Here is a 10,714-nt window from a genome sequence, read left to right on the forward strand (position 1 = left end):
TGCTAAAAGTTAAAATAACTTAACAGGGATTTTCAATGAAAAAAATAAACCTGGTGGTTATTCCATCGTAGGAAAGAAAAACAAGTAGTTTAATGCATACTGAGCAGGATCAACTGAGGAGATATAGGTGGGGTTTCTTGTCTAATTTACTTATTGTGGCATTTACATGGAACACAAAGAAGATGACGAGGATGAAATAATAAAATCAAAATAGTAGCATGATATCATTTTAAAACAGTTTCAAACAGCCCACAGTAAGGGTGAATATTGGCGTTGACGGATCAGACATGGAAACATACTGACAAACCAAATGATGACGATAAAGGCACCAGCTCAGACGTCTGTCAACATGCTGAGACTTAGTTTTGAGTTAAAAAGTGAACTCTAAAAAGTGAAACACTGTAACACTAACTATAACTATTATAACTATAAGAACCTAGACACAGGAAACAGAGTTGATGGGAAACAAGTGTAGACAATAAAAACAGAGTAGGCCAACAAAGGAAGTGGAACATATTTTCAAAATAAAAGAAGAGATCAAGCTAAATATAAAACAGGAATACAAAAGAAAAATCATATTAATAAATCATTACTGAAACAGAAGCAGAAATGAGAAAAGTTAAAATGATTTCAGTCAAATTTCCTAGACACTGACTCCACCTGCCGGGTGGATGGAAGGGGTCAAGACAGGGGAGCGAATCCACGACATCCACTGCCAATCCAGGAAGCAGGAACACACGGAAACACATGTCAAGCACTGGAAATCTGCAACAAAAAAAACACAAACAAAGTACGAAACCGGCACGGAACCGACCAAAACATGAAGGGCAATCGACACAAATCTTGAGATCTGATCACAGTCTGAGCTAAGCTACCGCTACCTAACCCCAAAAACTACAAAGCAAGTGTGCAGGTGAACAAGCCAGTGTGTATGTCTGTGTGTGTATGCGTGTATGTATATGATCATGCGTGTGTGTGTGTGTGTAGGTGTGTGTGTGTGTGTATATGTGTGTTCGTACATGTGTGTGTGACTGAGTGGCTATATGTGTGTGTGTGTGTGTGTGCGTGTGTGTGTGTGTGTGTGTGTGTGTGTGTGTGTGTGTGTGTGTAATAAATCAAACAAAGCTCCACCTGAAGTGTATCTATAGTGGGGGAGGGGGGGGAGCAACCCCGCCACCCGCGAGACCAGAGGCCGACACGGAAGAGCCCGGAACCCAGGCCACCAGCAACCCCACAGAGGGGAGAAGTAGGAGGGAGGCAACCCACCGCCTGCCAGACCCAGGCATCCCATTCATTCATCCATTCACCTATCCGATACCTATACTAATAATAAGATATACTATACATAATAATAATAATACTAATAATACTAATACTAATAATAATAGTAATAATAATAATAATAATAATAATAATAATAATAATAATAATAATAATAATAATAATAATAACCACCTTTGTATAATATAATATTGATAAATTATTAAGTTTTGTTGTCCTGCCAATGGAGGCTCAAATCCTCCATGGCAGGACACTTCCACATCGCATTCTCACCGACACAGACACACAATCACGCACCGTTTCCCCCTCCCCGGGGGGGTCCAGCACCGCCAGAAGGCACCCCAGGCTGCACGGCGAGCCCCGCCAGGCCCGGGTATCCCGACCCACCTATCCCAGGCCGGCGAGGGAACGCGGGTGATGTGGGACCCCCTCCCGCCCCTGGTGTTGAGTGCATGTGATTAATGCCATAAAAACAGGGAGGGGGAGGGCCAAGTATCGATTGACACCGACCCCCCCCTCCCGAAATACGTGTCATTGTCAAATGTATTTATCAACTGTTGAATGTGCAGTGTCTACTTTGCTGTTAAAACCGTGAGGCGGGGAGTGCCGGGCCACGCGGGACAATGCCCCCCACGACCCGGACCCCCCGCCCCTCGCCTATGTGCGTATGAATCGTGTAGGGGGGGAAGGAGGGGGAGCGGAGGCCGAAGCCAGGAAGCAGGACCAGCAAAGCCGGCCCTGATAAGACACCCGCGCCCCCCCACCGGCCATCCAGTAGACGGGGGCCGGCCCTCCGAGCCGGGTCAGGGCCCCACCGTACCTCAGGCTTTACTTCCAAGACGGAACGAGAGTCTTTCGTTTGGAGTGACAGAGAAGTGGAGTTACTTTTAAGTGTGACTTTAGAATATAAAACAAGTAAAATACAAGAAAATATTGACGGTGGCCAAACTAATTGTAAACACAGGTCGCACAAGTGACGCTGGTGACGTTTCTGTCTCATAATGTGACGTTCTGAAGCCTAAATGTCAGTTTCTCTCCGTTTACAAGCAAACGTGAAGACGGAGTTTTTGAAAATCTCCACTTTGGCTGGAGTTTTCAGAAATTATTGTTTTTGGTGACTTTGAGCTTTGTTTTCGTGTAAACGAACGGCCAAAACGCATTAAAACACCACCGTTTTTGCTACGTGTAAACGGGGCCTCAGATTTTGAAGGAGCAACCGAGGTCGAAAAAGGGAAGGGACATAGGTTGAGAGGTGGCCGGGACACACGGGTCTGGAGGAGCAGCCTGGAAGCTCAGCACACAGGGGGGAAGCTGCTCCAGAGCGTGGCCTGTTGGCTGAAACAGCAGGAGAGGACCTGTCTCCATACAGGACTGCTGCTGGAAGTGGAACGGGGACATAGACTGGGACAGGAAATCAAATAAGACTAGAAATTAAAATGGAGGCAGGAATAAGTTGGGAGACTTTCATAGAGACAGGGGCCGAACCAGAGGCAAACACTCGGAGAGGAGCTCCAGAGATGAAGACAGAACAGAGACTGGAAGATGGAAAACTGTGGCAACAGGTTTAGGGATAGGGACAGAAATGGGATTAGAGACTGACGCAAGAGAAAAGACGGATACAGGCTGGACGTCCAGATGTTACACAATACAACAGTATTATACTTCAGATGTTGTATAACTGTTACAGATTCAATCAGGAATTGGGTGCACGGGGAATCTGAACACACAAAAATTGATCACAACAAAAGCTGCTGGCCAGACAGAACTACTATGTAGTTGATGGAATATTTGCCAGATGTCACCAAGACATCCAGCTTTTGCAGGACAACATGTAGCTGGACATGTCATAACCAGTCAAAGGTTCAGTCTTAAAAAGTTTGTGACATTCCTTTGCATTGATTAGAGTAGTTTTAACGTATAAATGTTTGTGTTTGTTCTTAGCCAATAGTTTTTAATGGGAGTACATGACATCCAATTTTGCACCAGGAATACGTGACTGTGCTAGCTGGTGCCTCCAACCCCACATTTCTGACCACGCCCGCCGATAGGGGGGGACAAACGGGTCTGTTGTCCCAGGGTAGGGGGGGGCTGAGAACTGAAAAAAAAAAATATATATATATATATTCTCATTAAATTATGGAATAATTTTTCAAAATGTTTCAAAATATGCCTATTTGTGGAATAATATGTAGTATTTGAGTTACACAAAAGCTTGTTATTTGTTTTCTTCCTAATTGTCCTTGTGGTCGAGAACCCCCAACACAAAAATGGTTTAGCTGCTGATCAAAATTTGATGTTATCATTTAATTCAACCATTATAATTGTCAAAATGTCCGGTCAGCACAAGTCCGGTGCTCAGAAAAGAAGAGAAAAGAGAAGAAGAGAAGAAGAAAATAGTGGGCTCAGAGATTCTCTACACAAATATTTTAAAAAGGGGGTGACGGTGAAGCTGGAGTTAATAAAGTCAGCGTAGAGAAAGGTAAGAAACAGCGCAGCCAACGTTTACCAACCTTGTAACTTAACCTAACTGGATAGCTCTAATGTCAACGTCCATTAGCTTGTATAAAAACCTGAAGAGCAGAGGGAGAGGAGAGGAAGAGAGAGAAGGAGAGATCCGGGCGCAGGGGGGCCCATCTTAGATTATTTTGTCTGGGGCCCAGGCAAGACTGTCAGCTGGCCTGTTTCTGACAATGCTTCCACCAATGACCAGGGTGTGTTTCAGAGTGCTACCCATCAATGAGTGAAGAAATGTGGACCTGATGGTAGAGAAGCATGAGCTTGGCTCCCTCAGACAACTACTGGGTCTGCTGGGAGACAGCTGACAGGACCAGCTTTTCCAGTTGGGCCTGCACCAGCTGAGGAGGTCTGGGCACAGGGTTATTTCCAACCATGTGGATCCACATTTCCAGTTCAGACACCCTTACCTCTAATGCCTGAGATATACTTGCAGTTCAGACCGCGTACGCATCATGGCCGCCACACGTAGTCTGCGTTCATTTGGCGCGTCGACGTGCACGCTCTCAAAAAGACACACGCGCACGCGACCTGCAGTTCTCGCTGGTCACAAGTGACGACGTGGAGGTCGCTGGCGCCGTTTCCTTTGCCGAGATCGCAGCCAAAGCAATGTTATAATCTCCTACATCATCCAATGTTGTCATGTTAACTTGTTTGTTGTTCTAATTTGCTACTGCTACTACCGCTACTGCTAAATATTGAATCACTTTTCCAACTGTTGCTCTGCTTACTGCCCCCTATCAGTCACCACCGGTACGACGTGCTCTCCTTGCGTACTACGCGAGCAACGTTGTGGTTGGTGGTGCAGGAGAGCGGACACGAACGGACGCCAACGCAAGCACCAACAGCAAGTACAGGACTGTCTCAGAAAATTAGAATATTGTAATAAAGTTCTTTATTTTCTGTAATGCAATTAAAAAAACAAAAATGTCATACATTCTGGATTCATTACAAATCAAATGAAATATTGAAAGCCTTTTATTATTTTAATATTGCTGATTATGGTTTACAGTTTAAGATTAAGATTCCCAGAATATTCTAATTTTTTGAGATAGGATATTTGAGTTTTCTTAAGCTGTAAGCCATGATCAGCAATATTACAATAATAAAAGGCTTGCAATATTTGTAATGAATCCAGAATGTATGACATTTGTGTTTTTGTAATTGCATTACAGAAAATCACAATATTCAAATTTTCTGAGACAGTCCTGTATATCTCAGGCTTAAAGCTGCACAAAGATTGCATTTAATACATGAGCCTTTTATTACACAGACCACCAAGAAAAGCTAAATAGTTGATACCATGAGTGTTGATGCTGTAGGTGAGAGATAGGATCTTGTTTTTAAAGGCTGAAAAGATACATGTTTCTATTCATAGCAACTCATAATGGGTTTATGCTGACCATCAAAATATGTGCTTATCTCTGTTAATGACCTTAGAGTAAATGCACATTTCTATAATGTAAAAGGACTTGAAGTTATTTATCCAAACATTACTTAAACTGGCATGGGCACTGAGAGCTACATATCTCTCTGAAATGTTTTATCATGAACATAGAAATGTGTTGTGAAACAAACTAAAATAAAAGACAGGGAAAATAAGTGCCAGATTGTCCTTTAACGAGGCTCTTAATCCCACAAGACTCCAGGAGAGCAGCAGGCATGGCAGATGTGAACTCTCTCCATCCAATATAAGACCTGCTGAGCCGTGTTGGAGAAGAGTCACGGGTCACGAGTCACGTCATTAGGTCAGAGGGGAAGTCAAAGGAAAGAAAGGAAAACTACGGCTGCAACTTTCAATAGTTTGCAGTTTGTACATACTATAGGACTTGTTCAGATCTTCAAGAAAGATCTTTCTTGCTATCAATAAATCCCCTTTAATTTCCAGCACATACTTGAACCAAAAAGCAGGGCTCGGGATCGATTCAAATGTCAAGAAACAATTCGATTCCGATTCTTAAGATTCAGAATCGATTATCACGTTTTGATCCGATTTGATTTCATTCCGATATTGATTTGGGTTAGTGTTATTAAAACTGTTTTTTGAGCTGTTTCATGAATTATATGACTGTAGTTATGCAACATATTAATACTAGTATTATATTGAGATTAAACAGCAAGTATTGCAGCTAATGATGCTGTAAGGACCAATCAGCTCCCAGAATGCTGATAGAACTGCTTTCAGAAACATCGTGGGGCAGAATTATAAAACAGATCCAGGGCAGAAAACAGAGAGAGAAATCGGTTTTATTTTTTCCCACATTCCGTTTTTATTTTCGGCCTATTTCGGTTTAGATTTTTTGAGAATTTGGTTTTTAGCATTTTATGCAAATGTAACCTCAAGACAGTATATAAAGTAATGATAAGTAGAGTGTAATATTGTTATTTATTGTTGCCAGTTCTAATGAAACCTGCCTGGGACAGAAGACGGTGACAGCACGGGAGACTCAGAGAAAGCTTGATCCCAGCTGTCACGTCTCTAATCCGAGGTTACTACAGTTACAGGAATTGGCCAAACTGACCGTCAACACAGCAGAAGGCGCTTAAGCTGCTGGGGATCTGCAATCCACTTAATGTGATGTCTTTTAAAAAGTTTAGTTTCTAATAAGAAAGACTTTTTCATTTTTAAAGTATTTCCCCCATGTATACTAATACAGTATGCTTTTTATATGCTGCAAGTGATTTTTTTTCAGCTTTCTGTGGCGTGTAGCTTCAGTCCACAAACATGTATATCAGGTTAATGGGTGATTCAAACGTCCCTGCAGGAGTGAGTGTGAGGGCGTGTGCTTGTTTGTCTAAATCCAGGGTGAACTTCCGCCTTTCACCCGAGGAGAGCTCGGATCGGCTTCAGGAGTTTTCTATGACCCTCAGCAGAGGGTGGTAGTAACAAGTTACATTTACTCCATTACATTTACTTGAGTACATTTTGGGAAATGTTGTAGTTTTAGGAGTAGTTTTGAATCACTATACTTTTTACTTTTACTTGAGTAGATTTGTGAAGAAGAAATTGTTCCTCTTACTCCGCTACATTAGGCTACGTTTAGCTGTTACTTTTCTTTTATCCCTTTTATCCGCGTACGCGTCAATCTCATGATATCACTCAGTGATTCTTTGGGAAAAATGTTTGTTTTTGCATGTTTTGTCACATTTACACAGACTCAAACACACACAGAGTTTCTATGAGTTCATGTTTGTTCTAGTTCTGGTTAAAAAAGAAAAGTACAAAGGCTTGAAATGTTGTGCTACTTGTGCTTAATTTATTTTTTTATTCTGTTATTTTATTAAAGTACTTGAATTTACTTTAAGATTATTTTAATTTAAGCTATTTTTTATAAATTTTAATTTATTTTATTACTTTATTGATTTAATTTGCCTGAAGATGATTATTTTGTACTTTTGTCTGTTTGAATGGTTGTGTTAAAAAATAATAACTCAGACGTTACTCAACAGTTACTCAGTACTTGAGTAGTTTTTTCACCAAGTACTTTATTACTTTTACTCAAGTAATTATTTAGATGACTACTTTTTACTTCTACTTGAGTCATATGATTCTGAAGTAACAGTACTTTTACTTGAATACAATTTTTGGCTACTCTACCAGCTCTGACCCTCAGTCGGGTCACAGGACCCATAAGCAAGTATAGATAATGGAAGGATGGGTAGTTTGAAAAATAGTCTGTTATGTAATTGTTGGATTGTTCCTCTTATGTGTGAATACAACACAGGTGGTGCGTTTACATCCACCAGTTTGTGTGGCTGGGGGACAAGATTCTACGCTGTTTCTATAATAATGAATAAAAATTCCTATAATAATTTGCAATTGGTTTTCTTCAGTCTTTGTTGTAAGTGTGTACACAGCTGTGCACCTTCATAGACAGGACTGTCTCAGAAAATTAGAATATTGTGATAAAGTTCTTTATTTTCTGTAATGCAATTCAAAAAACAAAAATGTCATACATTCTGGATTCATTACAAATCAACTGAAATATTGCAAGACTTTTATTATTTTAATATTGCTGATTATGGCTTACAGTTTAAGATTAAGATTCCCAGAATATCCAGATTTTTTGAGATAGGATATTTGAGTTTTCTTAAGCTGTAAGCCATGATCAGCAATATTAAAATAATAAAAGGCTTGCAATATTTCAGTTGATTTGTAATGAATCCAGAATGTATGACATTTTTGCATTACAGAAAATAAAGGACTTTATCACAATATTCTAATTTTCTGAGAGAGTCCTGTATAGTGAGAGCAGAAAAGTTTTGTGTATTTTAATGTTAACATTAATTAAACACAGCCCAGTCTGCTGCAGAGATGTAGAGAGGTATATCTCAGCGAATTAAAACCAAAACCATTAGGGTTTTCCAGTCAGCTGTTTTCTGACTAGATCAAGGAAACATTTTTGTGCAAGCTTTTCATCGTTCATTTTTTATTTGGTTTTTTTTCAGTCATTTGATAACAGAAGCAAGAATTCTTGACTGTAAATTGTGTTCTTGCTGTTGAGGTAAAATAAAAAAAAATAAAAAGCATTTACATTAAGTTGGAAACAGAATATGGAACAAAACAATTGTCCAAAAAAGGTGAATAAATAATAAAAATGCCATTACCAAGCTGTTTCTATTTTTGCTGACACAGTTTTTTTGTTCTGTAAAATGACAGCGGTGAGAAAGATTCAAAACAAAGAGAAAAGGTCTCATGGCAAGCCTGTTTGTGTAAATACACTCCCTCACAGGTGGATTAGTAGTGGCTGGCTGACACTTGTGTAAGAGTCTCAAAATACTTTGCTGTGCTATCCTAAGCTGATTTCCCTCCTGCTTTTTTTCTTCTCAAGCAAACAGGAGAGAATGGAAAAAGCTCAGAAACTGGACACCAAGTGCATTTGGGGCCCGTGGAGCCAGACCCCTCCAGATGACGCTATGGAGCAATATGCTGCTCTGTAAGTGTCACAGAATCTGTTGTTAGCGCAGATGTCATTTTTTTTTTAAACGATTCTCTTACAAAGACAAGTCTGTTTTACATATTTGTGTATACGCTATATTGTTAAAGGTATTTGACAGAATATTTGCTGGTTTATTAAGCTTATTCCTCTCACAGCACCTGAATGGTGCCGGCCCACTGTCGTTTAGGTCAGTGTTCCCCAGTCCCGGTCCTCGGGGCTCCTGTCCTGCATGTTATATGGCGCTTTTATACTAGTACCTACTCAGCGCGACTCGACTCGCCTCGTCACGACTCGCCTTGCCCTCGTTTGTTTTTAGACACCCAGATCAGCAGTAGGAGGTTGGAGTGAAGCTGCTGTGACGTATTTGATTGTGTATCTAAACGGAGAAGACAACACTAAAGATGTAGAACCTGGAGGAGATGATAGATGTGCTGCTGGGTCTGTGACTTGTGTTCGATATCAAGTTAAATGAGAGTGAGAGAAGCTTCAAGCAGAGCTTTTTTTTTTTTTAGGGGTAAGGCGAGTGGAGTCGGGCTGAGTAGGTACTAGTGTAAAAGCGTCATTAGAACCTCGGCAGAATAGATACAGAAAAACTATCTACTCGGCACGCCTCCACCCGCCTCGCCCCCTGGTGGAGAAAGGCAAAACGGGGCCAGGCGAGTCGAGTCGAGCTGAGTAGGTACTAGTGGTAAAGCACCATTAGATGTTTCCTGGTTTCAACACACCTTATTCAAATTAATGGTCCTCATTATCTTGTCATCAGGGTCTGAGCAGCTCTGTTGTTGACACAGCTACTTTTATCACGGTGTGCTGAAGCAGGGAAACATCTAAAACATGCAGGACAGGGGGCCCCGAGGATGAGGATTTGGGAAACACGGGTTTAACTGATGAGCTGCTGAAATCACAGCATGTGCAACACGGTCACGGCAGGTCGCTGTGGGGCTCAATTATGATTACAGCCCCATGCAGGCTAAGAGCAGCAAATATATATAGGGATGACTTAAGTCAGTACGTATCGTACGTCAGTTTTGGTGAATGTTGCTTCATGTTCATATGGATCTATTCATACAATATCATTTATACACAAAGCTATCAATCTGAAGACATAATGAACACAATACAAGTAATATCATTAATATTTGTAATATCCAGTACTCGAGATGAGGGGGGATGAGGGGGGACGGCATCCCCCCTGAAATAAAAACGGTCCAAATCATCCCCCCTGTAAAACTGCCATCCCTCCTTTCCATCCCTTATGTCATTTCATCAATGAATGTGGTTTTACTGCTATTTCAACATTTAGAGTCATCACCAGAAAAATAACTTATTTGACAATTTTCACCTGTTTCAAGTCAATTTTCACTTGAAATAAGTAGGAAAATCTGCCAGTGGGACAAGATTTATCTTCTTATTACAAGCAAAAAAATCTTGTTCCACTGGCAGATTTTTCTACTTATTTCAAGTGAAAATCTACTTGAAACAGGTGAAAATTGTTGTTTTTTCCAGTGATGATTCTTGTTTTAAGTGTAATGAGATTTTTTTTTACTAAAATGAGACATTTTAACTATAAATAAGACAAATCTTCTTGTTAAGATTGTGAGTTTTTGCAGTGATCCATGTTACTTATCCTGTGAAGGACAGAGTCATATTGATAAGTTCAGAAAAGTGTTTTTTATTGTTGTGTTTTGATGTATTTGATGTAAGCCCAGTGGATATTTAAAGCTTACAGAAGGCTGCATTTAACTGCTGCTATGTCATTCCTGCAGTATTTCTGCAGGTGTTTTGGTCAGTGCTATTATTTGTAATATATTATATTATTTGTAATCAGCACAAATGATCTGTCCCCATATGATAAAATCCACCATCCCCCCTGATTTTTTTTTTTTACAACTCGAGTACTGGTAACATCTGAAAAAATATGGTAATTGTGTAGGCATGTCGGCTTTTATTTTGGCGTGTCAGTGCGTCGCCATCGTTTA

Source organism: Cololabis saira, chromosome 18 (assembly GCF_033807715.1).
Source record: "Cololabis saira isolate AMF1-May2022 chromosome 18, fColSai1.1, whole genome shotgun sequence".
NCBI lineage: Eukaryota > Metazoa > Chordata > Actinopteri > Beloniformes > Belonidae > Cololabis > Cololabis saira.